Source organism: Parasteatoda tepidariorum, chromosome 3 (assembly GCF_043381705.1).
Source record: "Parasteatoda tepidariorum isolate YZ-2023 chromosome 3, CAS_Ptep_4.0, whole genome shotgun sequence".
Classification (NCBI taxonomy): Eukaryota; Metazoa; Arthropoda; class Arachnida; order Araneae; family Theridiidae; genus Parasteatoda; species Parasteatoda tepidariorum.
In genome coordinates this window covers 97671867-97686923 of record NC_092206.1, presented here as the reverse complement: position 1 = coordinate 97686923, position 15057 = coordinate 97671867, and the positions used below count along the sequence as shown (strand labels likewise).

General features: G+C 30.1%; 1 long non-coding RNA gene across 2 annotated transcripts in view; it reads left to right on the top strand.

The window, feature by feature from the left end:
• LOC107452898 (uncharacterized) overlaps positions 1 to 15057 on the top strand; it is a 112912-nt gene that overhangs the window by 71603 nt on the left and 26252 nt on the right. Inside the window, exons 4-6 of one of the 2 annotated variants that reach the window (XR_011636474.1) lie at positions 204 to 270; positions 9046 to 9324; positions 10460 to 11518. This is a non-coding gene — a long non-coding RNA (uncharacterized lncRNA). Of the gene's footprint in view, positions 1 to 203; positions 271 to 9045; positions 9325 to 10459; positions 11519 to 15057 lie in introns of those variants that run through there. The other variant, XR_011636473.1, reaches the window with a different exon arrangement.

Sequence of the window (15057 nt, the reverse complement as noted above, 5' to 3'; positions counted from 1 at the left end):
TGCAATGATATACTAAAGTATGATATTGCATTATGAAACATTTTCAGAAAATAAGTTTAAAAAAAAATTTAAAAAACAAGCAACATTTAGCTGGAAACTAGTAAACAATTTTGAACTACTTAGAAAAGAATAAAAATTTTGAATTTTTAGTTTCACTTGAAATTTTTTATCTAAATTACTAATAGTTGTTCTTTTTATTCCAGATTTGAAACACGATTATTTCGCAACGTCTTAGCTTTAAATAAAGAAGCGATTGGTAAAAATTTACTGGTGAGTTACTATTTATTGATTTTGGATATTGTTTGGACATTTCTACATTAAAGGGGCCTTCAATGAAAAACGAAATATCAAACTACCAATTTATTCGATAAATGAATTAACTCTATTGCCGTCAATTATTTATTATTTTCTATTAACGTTCTTCGCTAGATATAAAGGTGTCAATTAACTACTTGTAATTCATTTTGTTCTTTTTTTTATTATTTTATTTTTTTATAGAAAATATGAATTATGAAAGCATGATAAAAATAAAACAATTTCTACACAAAAAAGCACATAATTTTCAGTTATTATGAACATTGTCCATACCTTCTCTATCTTGGTAATATTGAAATTGCTATGAAAAAACAACTTTTATTAATAAAATAGAATTTTTTTAAATATTATATGATGTTATTGATCAAAATGTTATTTTAAGATTACTGTGTGAAAAATTCTACATTAAGTAGTAAATACCCCAAAAAAAAATTTTATACTAAAATAGGATTTTTAAATTTTTTATAATGCTATATGAACTAAAATATTGTTTAACAAAAATATACTTATATTCAGTATAAACTCTTAAGCAATAATCATCTCGAATTGCCTCCAATAAATAGTATTAAGGGGAAAAAAATATTTTTCTTTAAATTAAATTAACTATATTGTAAAAAAAAAAAAAATGCGTTTTATTTCATCTTGTTAAAAAAAAATTATATTTTACAATATCAGTTTAGAATCAGTTTTGTGCGTTGTTTTACTAAATGTTCTTATAACGTAAAATAACTTTACATGCAATTTTTCTATTTGAAAGTTTTTTTTAAATTTATGATTAATAATTTTAATACATTTTTAATATTTTTTTCCAATGAATAATGTTTCTATGTTAGTTAATGCGTATGATTTTTCTTCAAACAGCGTTATATTGTGCATATTTATTGAATTGTTTCATTTTATGTTTTTTGATATTTAAAATAACAATTGCATATTATTAATATTTTATCTGTGCATAATTGTTTTATAATGTAAATCACATTATCCTATTAAACCGAATATTTGCATTTTGTAGTGCAAATCGTTTATTACAATTTTATAACAATATTTAGAGAAACCATTTTAGTTTTTAAATGTATAGTTTTTAGTTAAATTACAAAATTTAATTACATACTTTTATTATAAATACATATGAAACTAATTTTCTATTGTGGGCATCCTTAAATATAACAATTGCTTTTGAAATCAGCTAATTTGTATTTGTATTAATTTTGATGTGCAATAATTATCTGTAAATGGTGTCATTTTATCTATAGACTAATCTATAAAAAAAATCATTTAATAGTACATAAATATTTCAACATTTTTGCACAAAAAATATTGTAAAACATTTTCTATAATGTTATACTCTTTTTAAATCATTTATTTGTATTTACTTTAATAAATAATGAAAAAAAAATCTTTCTTCTAATTTTGTTATGTTTGATTAAGTGCTCACCATGAAAATATATTAGTTAAAATATGTTTTTATATCAGCTATTTGAATTGCATTTTATCTATTTTTAATTGGTTATTTAACTAATTTAATAACATTTTTGCAAATTTTCTAATGATTTATTTAGTATTTATTATTGATCGTCAAAATCAAATTTTAACAATTATTTTCCTAAAATTTAAACGAAATCTTATCTGCTTTATTTACGTCGAATATTTATTTCATAAACTAAGTTTTTAACTAGAGCTCCTTCAGTCTTACATAACAAACAAATATATACTTACTTTTGAATCTGCTAGATGATGTATGTAAACAATCAACTGCTACTTTTCCACTTTAATATTTTAAAACGAAAAACAATTGAAATTTTCTTTCAACTGTCGAAGAAAGAACTTACTTTGACTGCTTCTTTGTTTTATTATTACAAACTGTTATGGCATCATTATAAATTTTTCTGTCTTCTAAATAAATAAACAAAATTATATTTTAATAACATTATGTCTTAAATAAATACTCCTCGTTGATGCAATCTGCTTATAACAACTAATAATATTTTTTTTAACTATTTTTCAATAAATATTTTTTAATTTATTTCATTCAATATAAATAAGTTTTAAATTTATCTCTCAACGTAATAATATCTGACTCTCATAAATCTTGGAAATAAAATAAGAATTGTCACTTTCCCTTCTGAACGCGGAATACCGCAGATGAGCGAAATTCTCCGTCACGGTGCATGCGCCCCCGTTATGACCGCTTCCCCCCAGACCCTAACCAGATCTTCCGCGAGAGAAGAAACGAGGCCCGGCGGTCGCGGGGAAACGCAAAGCCGAAAAGGTAAAGAATAGGTAAGAGTCCGGCTAATTCATCTCATCCCTATCGGCGAAGGAAAACTGAGAAAGGAAACGTCGCTGCATCTTTTCCCTCTGCCCTTGGCGCCATCGATCTGCCTCCTATCTCGCCAATTGATCCATTTCTTCATCTACAACAACTCACCTTTTCTCACCCTTCTTTTCTCTCTTGTTCCATATTATAACATCGATTGGACAATCCCCCTCCCCCTCACTTGTCTCTCATGTGCCGAAGCTCAACACGTGCTAATGCTGTTATTGGGTGGGCCAGCTGCCTTTCCTCATTCGCGTCTGATTGACCGTTGGTCATTTTCTGGAGGATTCTTTGAATATGCATTATAATTGTTTCTAGAGCTGTAGCTAGAAAAGTAAACACGAAGGTTTATTTATTTAGATCGAGATTTTAAGCTTATTATTGGGAGGGTCGTGGACTTTTCTGTTTAATTGTTTATTTAATTTTGCGTTTTATGTCTCGTAACATTTGTTGGTTTATATTACATTTTGTAATGGTCAATCCATTTTCTTTATGTTTATTTTATTGAATATTTTGTAATATTTCTGCAATTATATATATATAAAAAACAGCCTTTAAACTTGAGACTCTTACAACACCTTTTCTATTTTAAATAAATAATGTAAAGATATAATTATATTGCTTAAAAGTACGTTTTTGAAACTACGATGTCAATGTTGCCTAACAAACCATTCTAATTGAATTATTTGAATATTGTAAAAAATTAGATCAAAAGTATAAAATTGTAACACACATTTATCGTAATAACACACATTTTAACCTAAATATTGCAATAATATAAAAATAATAAAAAAATTGTGCTGCATTTACGAAACAATATTTATAACCAAGATGTCTATGCTGCGTTATTATACACATTCTAATTAAAATATTGCAATAGTATAAAAATCTTTGTGTTACAATATTTATAACCCAGATGTCAACTTCGGGTAACTAACAACATTTCTAACGAATATATTTCAATGATATCAAAATTTTGCTCAAAAGTACGTTTTAACTCTGCATATTTGCAATCAAGATATCATTGCTGTGTAATGACACATTGTAAGATGTAAAAAATTCCTCTTAAAAACGTAATAATTCTGAAATTTTCCTCCGGAAAATTTTCGTTTTCTAAAAATTACAGAAATTTACTGTAAAACTACATCTTAATCTGTCAAAAGACCCATTTTTTCTGTTAATGAAATCTGTCATTCTCAAAAATTGAATCAAGTTTTCAAGAAAAAAAACCTTATTGGAATTGAATTTTTACACAATTTATTGCGCGCTTGAATATTTAAATAAGTATTACTAATACATAATGAAGCTAGTCTCACTTATTGTAATCAGTTTAAAGCTTTTCTTTGTTCTAAAAATTTCAGTTTATTTTTATTTAGAATTCCCTTTTTGAATTATAAAATCTTTTAATTATTAATAACGATTAACATGTCTACTACTATTTAAAATTATGAGTTAATGTAATAAAAAAAAAATTCATTTCAAATTCATTTAATGCTAATCATGAATGAAAAATATTGCAGGCCATTCATAGTTATTAGTGAAACAAAATTTCTGTATTTTGACGACAGTAAAAATCTCTAAAATTCCCTATATGTAAAATATTTAGTATACTAGGAGGCTTCGCCCCCTGCTCGCTGGCTCTCGCCAACCCCCGGAACTGCTTTCGCAGTTCATTTCGGATTGCTCCGCAATCCGATGCTCGCTCATTGAATACGTTCTTAACGTCTAGCTTTTGTATACTTTTTTGAACACTGAAGTTCCGAAAACTTTTCACTGTAGAAAATTCTAAACCTGTGCATTTCAATATTAATTAGAAATTGCAAACAGTTCACATATTTTTCTTAATCACACTATTCTAAATGTCAGTTGTTGAGATAAGTAACTGTTGTAAGTTTTGTTTTAAAGTCTTTCCCACCAGAGGGCTAAAACCATGTGTTGTAAAACAATATGAAATAGTACTGAACGCCGGATGTAAAGCATCGGCTTCGATGAAGATAATTTTGTGAGAATTTTTTTGATAATTCGGTGAGAATTCACCCGATTAGACATATGATGCTCACTACGTGCTCTTGCGCGCCGAAGCCTATCAATTAAAACGTATTAGCGTTTTATATAACATGGATTAGCCATATGATGCTCACTACGTGCTCTTGCGCGCCGAATCCAATCAATTAAGAATGAAAACTGTTGCCAGCGCGAGAAAAGAAATATCATCGGTTTTATTGATACATACGTACGTATTAGCGTTTTATATAATTATAGATATTTTGCAACAATTATGAAATTTAAATTATTTTGTAAAATCTACTGGATATTTTCTTATCCATGTTGGCAGCTATGTATATGCTTAATTCTTCAGAAAGTGTGTTATATAAAAATACACGATTATGAGATCAATATAGAAACATGATTTATGATGTGCTTTTTTTTAAAATTATTAGTATTAATGAAATTAATTTACTCAGTATTAGCAAGAAACATAGTAACTTACGTAGATTTAATAAAGCGATCGATTTTTATGTTAATTAAGGCAAAGCGAAAATATTTAAAGCATATTTTAAAAGGGACAAAATCTTGAACAACAATATTTTGCCTAAAGGTCATCGAGATGTTAAATTTTGAATCTGAAAATTTACAATATTTTACCTGCATATGAAGAATAAGGTGTCATACGAACTATTTATTCATATTTTATTTAATATGTGACCTCTTCTACTGATAAATTTAATAATACTAGTGGCCCTGTTCGCTGTCGCTGCCCAACCCCCGAAGATTGCAATGTAATATTTTATGGTTTGCTTTGTAAACCATCCTCGCTGCTAAGTCAAACCCATTTGAAATGTGTTCTAGCGTAAAATCTTAAGTATTTAAATCATTTATTAAATATTTACTAATTCCTCTAAAAAAGAGTCAAAAATTTTTGTCAATAATAAGTTAGTGAAATAAATAACATGCAATGGAAAACTTACAGAAACAAAACAAGAATTATGCTTTAAAAAAACATGTATGATAGCATGAACTATTCGCCTTAAACCTTTCAATTCTACCCAACTGATAGCTCAATTTGTTTCAGCTTTTTGTTGTATGCGTGAGAAAATAATTGTCATTCCAAAATGTGTAAACCTGTACGTTTTCGCTTGCTTATACTGCTCACACGCTTGATATTTCAATTCTTTATTGACATGTAAGGGAATTAGACACATCGCATGAAGAGAGATATTTTTAGTGAGTTACCGCAGTGGCAAGGAAACTTAAAAACACATCACTTTTCTAGCCAATAGAAAAAATGCAAAAAGGTTTAACAAAAATATGGTATACATTTAAAATATGTATAATGTATAGTTAACATGGTTTTCTAATTACATAGTTTGTTGTTGTTTCTAATCCTTCACAATATAACCTCAGCTATATCAACGTCCAAATGCTCTGGCAAAGTCACACGCCAAAACACATAGTTTGTAATTTACGTTCGCCAGGACGGAGGGTATAAAAGTGACATTTTACGCATTCAAATTTACCTGTTAGTCATAACACATTTATGGTATAATAAATTTAATTACTTTAAAAAATATTATTGGAAAGCTTTAATAATTTTTAAAAAGGAAAAAATTCTTTATAATGAAATAAATTGAGTTATGGCAGGGAAGTCACATTTTCTGGAGAATAACCTATATATAGTTAAAATTTAAGATTTCTCCCTGGTTTAACGCAAACTATGACCTTTTTTTTCATTTCTCTCTCCGGAAAAACTTCGAAGTACACCCTTAATTATTTTTCTTGATGTGTTATTTTTGTGAAATATTTAAACCTAAAACAGGAAAAATTTCCCTAGACTTTTATAAATAGGCTACTGCCTTTACTTTTAAAAGTGCCCATACGAAAACACCTTCCCCGCAGCATTGTCCAGTTTGAGATTAAAGTTTACGCGTCTTCGGCGCATAATTTTAAATACCTATTAGCGACTCCCAGAAGAAATTGAGCCATAAAAGTCGGCGCCCCGTAAGAGAAAGTGCCTGCTCCAGAGGGTGGAGACGGGATTTATGTTAATGAGTTAATGCAATTAAGGCTGTTCTGTACACGTTTCCCACAATTGTTGCTTTCCTTTTATTTCTTCATGCATGCTTTTTCGTCACGCTTTGCAATCCGAAAGGGAAATTAAGAGATGAGTGACAAGTATTTATAATTTGTATTGCGTCGCAATTTTCCTTTTATGCGATTGTTTAGTGCTTTTAGTTTTTCCCTAGATAACGATTTTATGTGGAACCTGCATGATAAAGCGAAGAAATAGAGGAGATAAATTTTGCCAATTAGAAAATGCTGGCCTTGGAAACGTATGGCATTAAAACTTATTTTGGTAACATTCATCGTATTTTAGCTTTGGATTTTTGTAATATTCTTCTTAAAGTGTATGTAAACAAAGTAAACGAAAACTGCTGAGTCATATTTTTTATACGAAATTTCATTAAAATTAACGATATATATATTTGTAGAATTTACCAAACTACTTCTGTTGAATTATTTGATTTGAAATAAGTGTCTTATTATAGATTATTTTATTTAACAACATATGTTAACGATTGGTCAAAGATTTCCGAAATTTGGAAACTGCTTCTTTGCTATACAAAAAATTTCGCATTATTTTATTTAAAAATAGCTGTAAAACTAAAAAATTGAGAACTATTTTCACAATTTAAAAAAAAAAAAAAATTCAAAGAATCGTTTGCTGGATTTTAATATTGTGTTCTTTTTTCTCCCTTGGAAAATGAATTGCCTGTAAAATAATGAGCTGCGCACTAGAAGTGTCTTAATATGCATTATTTATGTAAAAAAAAAATGAACTAAAAAGTAGAAAACATCTTCGAATTTTGAAAATCTTTCAAAGAATCGTTTGCTCGAAAAATTGCGTTATTTTTTTCTAAGAAGTCTTTTTTTCGATTATTTTATTTTATCAAAACCAGGAGGTCGAAAATGATTTTCGTAATTTGAAAACTGAAAAAAATATATTCCTATTTTTACTTAAAACATTGTTTGTTGATTACTTTACTACGCAAAAATATTTGCATTATTTTATTTGAGAACAGCTGTTAAAAACTAAAAGGGTGAAAACGGTTTGTAAAATTTAAAAAAGATTTGCAAGAAATCGCTTGCTGATTCTAATATTGTGTTCTTTTTCTTCCTAAAAAAAATGAATTGCTTGTAAAATAATGAGCTACCCTCTAAAAGTAGAAAACATCTTCAGATTTTCCAAGTACTATTTCAAAGAATCGTTTGCTTGAAAAATTTCGTTGCTTTTCCGAAGATAGAATTGCTGGTAGAATAATCAATTGAAATCACGAAAAGTGTCTTTTTGTCCATTATTTTACTTAACGACAGAAGTTTAAAACTAGGAAGTAGGAAACGATTTTCGTAAATTGATAACTGAAAAAAATATATTCCTATTTTGACTTAAAAGATTGTTTGTAGATTACTTTGCTACGCAAAAATATTTGCCTTATTTTATTTGAAAACCACTTTTAAAAATTAAAAGGGCACAGCTATTTACAAAAAAAACACACAAAAAAAAAATCGTACTACTACTGATTCTAATATTGTGTTTGTTTTTTCTCACTTTAAAAAAAGTGAATTGCTTGTAAAATAATGAACTACTCACTAAAAGTGTCTTAATATGCATTATTTTATGCAACAAAAACTCTTCAACTTAAAAGTAGAAAACATCTTCAAATTTAAAAATGCTTCAAAGAATCATTTGCTCGAAAAATTGTGTGGTTTTTACCAAGGTAGAATTGCTTGTAGAATAATGTATCTCGCAAAAAGTGTCTTTTAAACCATTAATTTATTTAACGATAGAACTGAGAAATAGAAAACGATTGCCAAAATTTTAAAACTTTGTAATAAAATCGTTAGCTTGATAACTTTGTGTTCCAAGTAATTCTTATCAATAAGTAATTCGCGATTTCAACGAACTATAGGGGGCGTTGTTGTATGAGACGCTTACCTGCGATTTCCATATTCAGTTGCTCTGGAGATGTAGCGTGTAGCATTGCAACGTTCCTTCTTTAATGTGGCTTATTAAATTTAAAAAAGAAAAATGCTTGANAATTGTTATATCATAAACTGTACAAAATTTGAAAAAGAAAAATTATTATTTATTTATAGAAAATATGTGAGAAACTGATTTTACAATTTAATCACTATATAGGTTTAAACAATATTTTGCGTTATTTAAATCATATTCTTTTAATCCGTTTTAAGCTAAATGTTTTTGAATAAAACGAAATTTATCAAAATATGTTTCGGATAAAAAAAAAATTTCCCATTACTTAGTAATAAGGCCAATTTTATTATTAACTGTGTTGTTAGCTCTGTTGACTTAAACTGTATGTTAAACTGTATTCGTTTTAATTTTTCTATAGGATGTTCAACAAACCTCAGTCTATGCTATCTGATCATTTCTTCCACAAATAGTACATTTAATTCATTTAGCAGAAATCTAAACAGAAAGTTGTTTGATTACTATCATACTGCGAAAGAGATGATAAATTTAGTTGAAGAGGAAGTTGAACTTCACCACCACCACCAAGCAAAGCATGACCCCCAGTAAGATGACAAACACAAATATGCATCTGCACAGCATACCCCGGTGTGTGTGTGTTCCCCCCCCTTCACATCTGTTTCCAAGATCTCACAGCTAGGTATAGAATTTCAGATTTTTTTTTCTCTCTCTTAACTTCGCCCCCACTGTAAATTCCTTATGCCAGTATCTTCAAAACATCTACTACTTTTACATCACTTTTAATGAGTTACACTTGCGAGAAAAGTGGCTCTATAAATTGCACTGCTTTGTTCGAATGTCTCATAACTTTTTTTTTGGTAACATTCCTGATGATAAGTATTTTATAGTGGTTATAAAAAAAACGAATAAAAATTCAGCGTAAATACACTTTTTATAGTATGGAGCCAAAATCTTTAGTCATGCAAGCGCGTTCACAAAACTTCGTTCGAAAAATATACTTAGACTAGACCAAATCTCTCTCAGAGAAAATCTGTTTTGTGACTAAATGTAAGTTTTCGACTAAATTTCGCCTAGACTAGTTTTGGGACTAAATGTAAGTTATGACTTATAAAATATCTATTTTAGAGCTAAATCGCGCTCGAAAAATATCTATTTAAGTACGAAACATGGCTCCGGAAATGTGTAGCATGTAATGTTCTTATGTTTTACAGACTATGTTGAATATAATTGTAGTGTTCGTTTCAATTACAATTTACGCATTGTTTCGGCCTCCTTCACTCCGATCAAAATGATAAATAAGAAAAAAAGCTCCAAAGGGTGGAGTTTTTGACAAAGCACAGAAATACAGGTTCCGTATTAACGATGAATTTTAAAAGTTTAAGGAATTTTATTTATAATTGAACATTTATTCGAATGTATTCATGTATATATAAAACTCTAATTAATAAATAATTTTCAGTGATGAACCTTTGATATTTTATGGTTGCTCTATTACTAAATAATCGGTTTGGCGAAAAATATTTTAAGAGTTTTTATAGTACCCAGAAATTACATCGAAATTTAAAAACAAAATTGCAGATGAAGTTGCTATGAAATATGAAGTTGCAGATGAAGTTTTCTATTTTATTCCATTCTAATCAAGAACCTAATTTTGTTGTAAGAATTTAAAGAAAAAATTAATATTTTAATTTCATATATTTTACTTCTGCTGGGAGACAATCTTTAAGAAATAACTTGGTGGGAAAGGTAAGCGGAGCCCTCAACATCTAATACAATTAAGAACATTTTTTAATATTTTTCCGTTCATATTGTAGAATTGGGATTCGATCCCTTGCGGCGACTTCAAGCCAAACCAGCTTCATATCAAAGGGAAGACTTGTGAGTAGTGCTGACCACATCTTCGTAGTCATACTGTTGGTCATGAAATTCTGAAGTCTCAACCTCTGTGACCCTCCTGATCTGTGAAATGCACATATTTTACATAATTTCTGAATTCGACTTTAAAACATGATATTTTTGATAAAAATAAAGTATGTCATATGTTACCCAAGAGTAATACGAATTTCGTTCTTTCAAAATTGTTGTTCCACAAACTTTCTATTTGTGTATTTAAGTACAGTTTTTAGGTTTAAACAAGAAAATGTTTCTCTTCAGAAATTGAATAAGCGTTTAGAATATGTTTTAGTATTCGAATAATAACGGGCAGATAGTAAGGATTTTTGCAAAAGAATAAAATATTGTAGGATGTTGTCAATGTTAGGCTTACGAGCCGATGGCTCAGGAAATAGAGCGTTCGCCTTCCAATAAGGTGAACCGGGTTCGAATCCCAATTATAGCTGATGGATACGGATTCCGCATCCGGCTTGTACCGACCACGGTGCTGACGTGAACTATCCTCAGTGGTAGACGGAACATGGGTTAGAGTCCCCTTGCCGTCAGGCCAACCGTGGGTGGTTCTCGCGTTCTTCCTCTCCTTGTAACGCAAATGCGGGTGGGTTCCCTCAAAAAGTTCTCCACGAAGGCAAATTCATCCTAATACTTGATCCAGGAGATACCTACTCCAGGATAAACCTTGTCTTCCAGATAAGGTTTAAAATTACGAGGCTACGGAGTTGAACATTAGTTGTCGAAAACCTAAAAATTGGGTCGGCTGTTCAACGACGGTTATAAAATAAAATGTTGGCTTACCAACAAAAACAAAACTATGCCGTCATTGTAAAGTTGATAATTGGGATTTCCATGGAAATGAGTACTGTTTTTCTTTTCACAATAGATGTTTGACCTTTTTAGCCCTTAAATTTGTCTCCCTCCCTGATTTTTTCCAATCATTATTCTTTATCATTCAGTTTTATCTTTAAAAAAAAAAAAAAAAAGAACTCACTAAAATNAAAAAATACGAACTCAAATTATTTCTCCATTAGATGCCTACCAGAAACTTTTTTTTTTGTCGTTCTTTTAGGTGCCCTTTGAATTAAACCTTCTCTAGATCGATGGCTTAAAATTCATGAGATTACGCAACCTATAATCTACAAAGGCAGGTAATTTCGAACAGGTTGCATTTGCAGAAATACCAACTTCGGTGTATTTTCTGTTACTTCTACGAATTTTAATCTCGACTTCGGAAATCTTTTGAAGATGGCTGAATTTCACAAAATTAAACGTTTCTATCTAGAACAGAATATTCCAACTGGCTTGTTGCGTGTGACCCGACGGCTTGCGAAGCGAAATATAATATTTAAAATTTTATATAGTTCCTGTCGGCTTGTTACAATCATTGGTTAGAGGAATCATACGCTTTTTATTATCAAACTTCCAAGAACGACGGAAAAAAATTGGAACATTCTCTGGTGTCGAATAACAATACTAAGTTCGTTTTCACTTTAATGACCAATTATTTTTCCTCGCTATTTATAGGGCGATGGGGTAAGTGATTTGGTAGAATTCAGAAAGATCAGGTGCTGTGTTACCTTCGAACGAAAATAAAGAATCTTCATATACAGTCTTGTCTTTTCTGTTTCGATGCAATCTGTATTTCGTTTTTTCTTTAAAAATTCTGCAATTTTTTCTTTTAAAAGAAATAAACTGGAAAACTCCTACATCATGCCTGTAAAATAACAAGTCTCATAATTGTCGGTAACAGTAATCAGTTACTAAGATTCGAGTTAAACAAATCTGACATCTATTTCATATTTCAATTATTTGTTATAAAAAATTCACATTTTAGTTATAATAATTATATTAATAAATACATGTATTAAATTAATGATAAAAATCAATTAAATATTAATTAATAATAAATACTAATCAATATAAAAATTAATTGAATAATTGATTAATTTAAAAGAATATAATAATAAAAATTTAGTTATATTTATAAATTTCCTTGCTTCTATTCTTATTTAGTGATATTTTTTTGCTTACAAAATCTAACATTTGTTCTTTCTAATCTTAGCATTTGTTTGTAACATTCACAAAATCTTAACATTAACCCCTTGACATACGAAGACGTCTGGGAGACGTCATTTGTTTCTTATGTCAAAACAATAATTGACGTGTCTCAGACGTCTTCCACACAACATTCCGCTGCGAGTTGTTGTTTACAGTGCAATCAAAGATCATTTCTATAACAAGAAATTAATAATTCCTCACAGTTTAGAGTTTTAATTTTTAATGATATGTCAAGAGATTAACACAATCAAAGTAATCTCATGAAAAATTGCGTGGTATAAATAAAATAGGGTTTGGATTTTCATTGAAATTTTCCTGATATACCTGAAAAAGCCAGTGAATTTTTTTCCTGAAATGGAGTAGGAACCCTGACGAAATTTAAATAATGATTCCTCATTTCAATGGAACATTGAAACCAAGCATTATTATTACATTTATAAGACTGTAGCTACGAAAAGTAACCGAGGAAGAAGATTTTGTATTAGAAGGAGAAATATATGATTGTTATAGAACAGGGTATAATAGTGTTAAAAAACTATTAGAGGTGTATCATTTTTTTCCAGTATATGAAAATGAAATGCAGTGGAAGGAGAAGATTATAGAGTGGAAGAAGAAGAAAATATAGTGGTGATAGAAGCTTTCCTCGAGGGGATAGAACAGCGTTTGGAGTTCATTTGTCATTCATCCGCATTTCTTGAACCTCGAGATTCATAGCTTTTGTTCTTCAAGATGTCCTCGTACATTATCCATGCCGTGCTGAATGAGTCATGTTGATATCCGTCTGGAATAGCTAGCTACATTATGATTCTACCATCCGCTTTCGACGTGCTTTTTTTGAAACTGAAGATTTATTATTATTATTTTCAGGTAACCCATTTTACTCATCTACAAAACTTTTTCAATCTAAGCTTGATTAAATATTTATTCAATGAGTTTTTCCGATAAGCGATTCTTGATTTCTCCGTAAAATACTGACTAGGCTATGTCGAAGCTCAAAAATTAAAAACAATTAACTTACGCTAACCAGTTTACTTCTTTATGAGAATTTGAGAAAAAGCAGACACTATAATATTAAATCACTGAATAAACTCTAAAAAAAAAAATGGATTCGATGTTAAATCATCAGCCGCAATGGCTCGGGGAATCGATCAAGTGAAGTGACCCAGGTTCGAATCCCAGCGGTGTTTTTTTTTTATATGAATTCTGTTCCGGGCTCGCACTTCCCACAGGGCTGACGTAAAATATCCTCAGTGACAGACGGATCATGAGTTAGAATCCCCTTGCCTTCGGGCTAACCGTGGGAAATTTTTATTTCTTTCATAACCGTCGTTGAACAGCCGACCCAATTTTGGGTTTACAACTACTAATGTTCAACTCCTTAACCTTGTAATTTTGAACCCATCCAGAAGACAAGGAAACTCCTGGATCAGCACCCCCAGAGGTATGGGAACTTTGAGACTCGACAGATTTAACGTGCATCAGTCACTATTTAAACGCAAATGCGGATTAGTTCCATCGAAAAGTCCTTCATGAAATCTAGTTTGGCCCAATGTGTGAGCCAGGAATTCCCTCGTCTTCTAGGTTCAAATGACAAGCATCTTCAAAATGACATGGCTACGGAGTTGAGCATTGATAGTCGTAAACTCACTATTGGATCGGCAGTTCAACGCCGTTTATAAAATAAAATGTTGAACCATGTTACTGAGTAATCAAATGAAAGAAGTACGACGTTATGGCTTCATGTTCGAATCGGAAAAAATTTGCATTATTTTTCGATTCACATGATCCGAAATTTCTATGAGTGTAAAATAGTCAGTCAAAACCTGTTTCTTTCTTTGTGTTTGTGTGTTTTAAATTTATATTAGTGTTAACGATATTTACACTTAGTACGCTATTAAAGTAATAAAAAAGAAAGCTACTTGGAATCGAGCCATTCACTTTGAAAATGGGTCTGATAACAAATTTTCCATACTCGAAGCTTTTAAGTAACTTCCATTATTTATAGAAACTGTAAAAAAGCCTCCAACTATTTACAAAAACTAGTCAGGGTTATCTTTACAAAAGAACTTCTTAGTATTCTAGAGACGATCCTTCTAATAATTTGCATACTTAATAAAAGATAGCCAGGGGGCAACAAGTGTTTTCTAAATGAATTCCACGGGAGTCTACAGGATATTGCATCGGACTGCACAAAGATAGATAGCGGTCGTCTCTCCATGAAAAGAATAATGAAGCGGTACATGTGCCTTCGCGTCACACACACCTTCAATTTCCGGTTTCCCGTAGGAAGCTGGGCAAGTGTCGAATATTGAGTAGGGGAGCCCATTGAATTCCATTCTTCTTTTAACTTTATACTATGTATGGAAGTTTTCAGACTTTTAACTCTTCCAAGAATAAATATCAATTAAGGTATTGCCATTCTATAGCGAGATAAGGAAATTTCTTACATGAATATGGTAAAAAC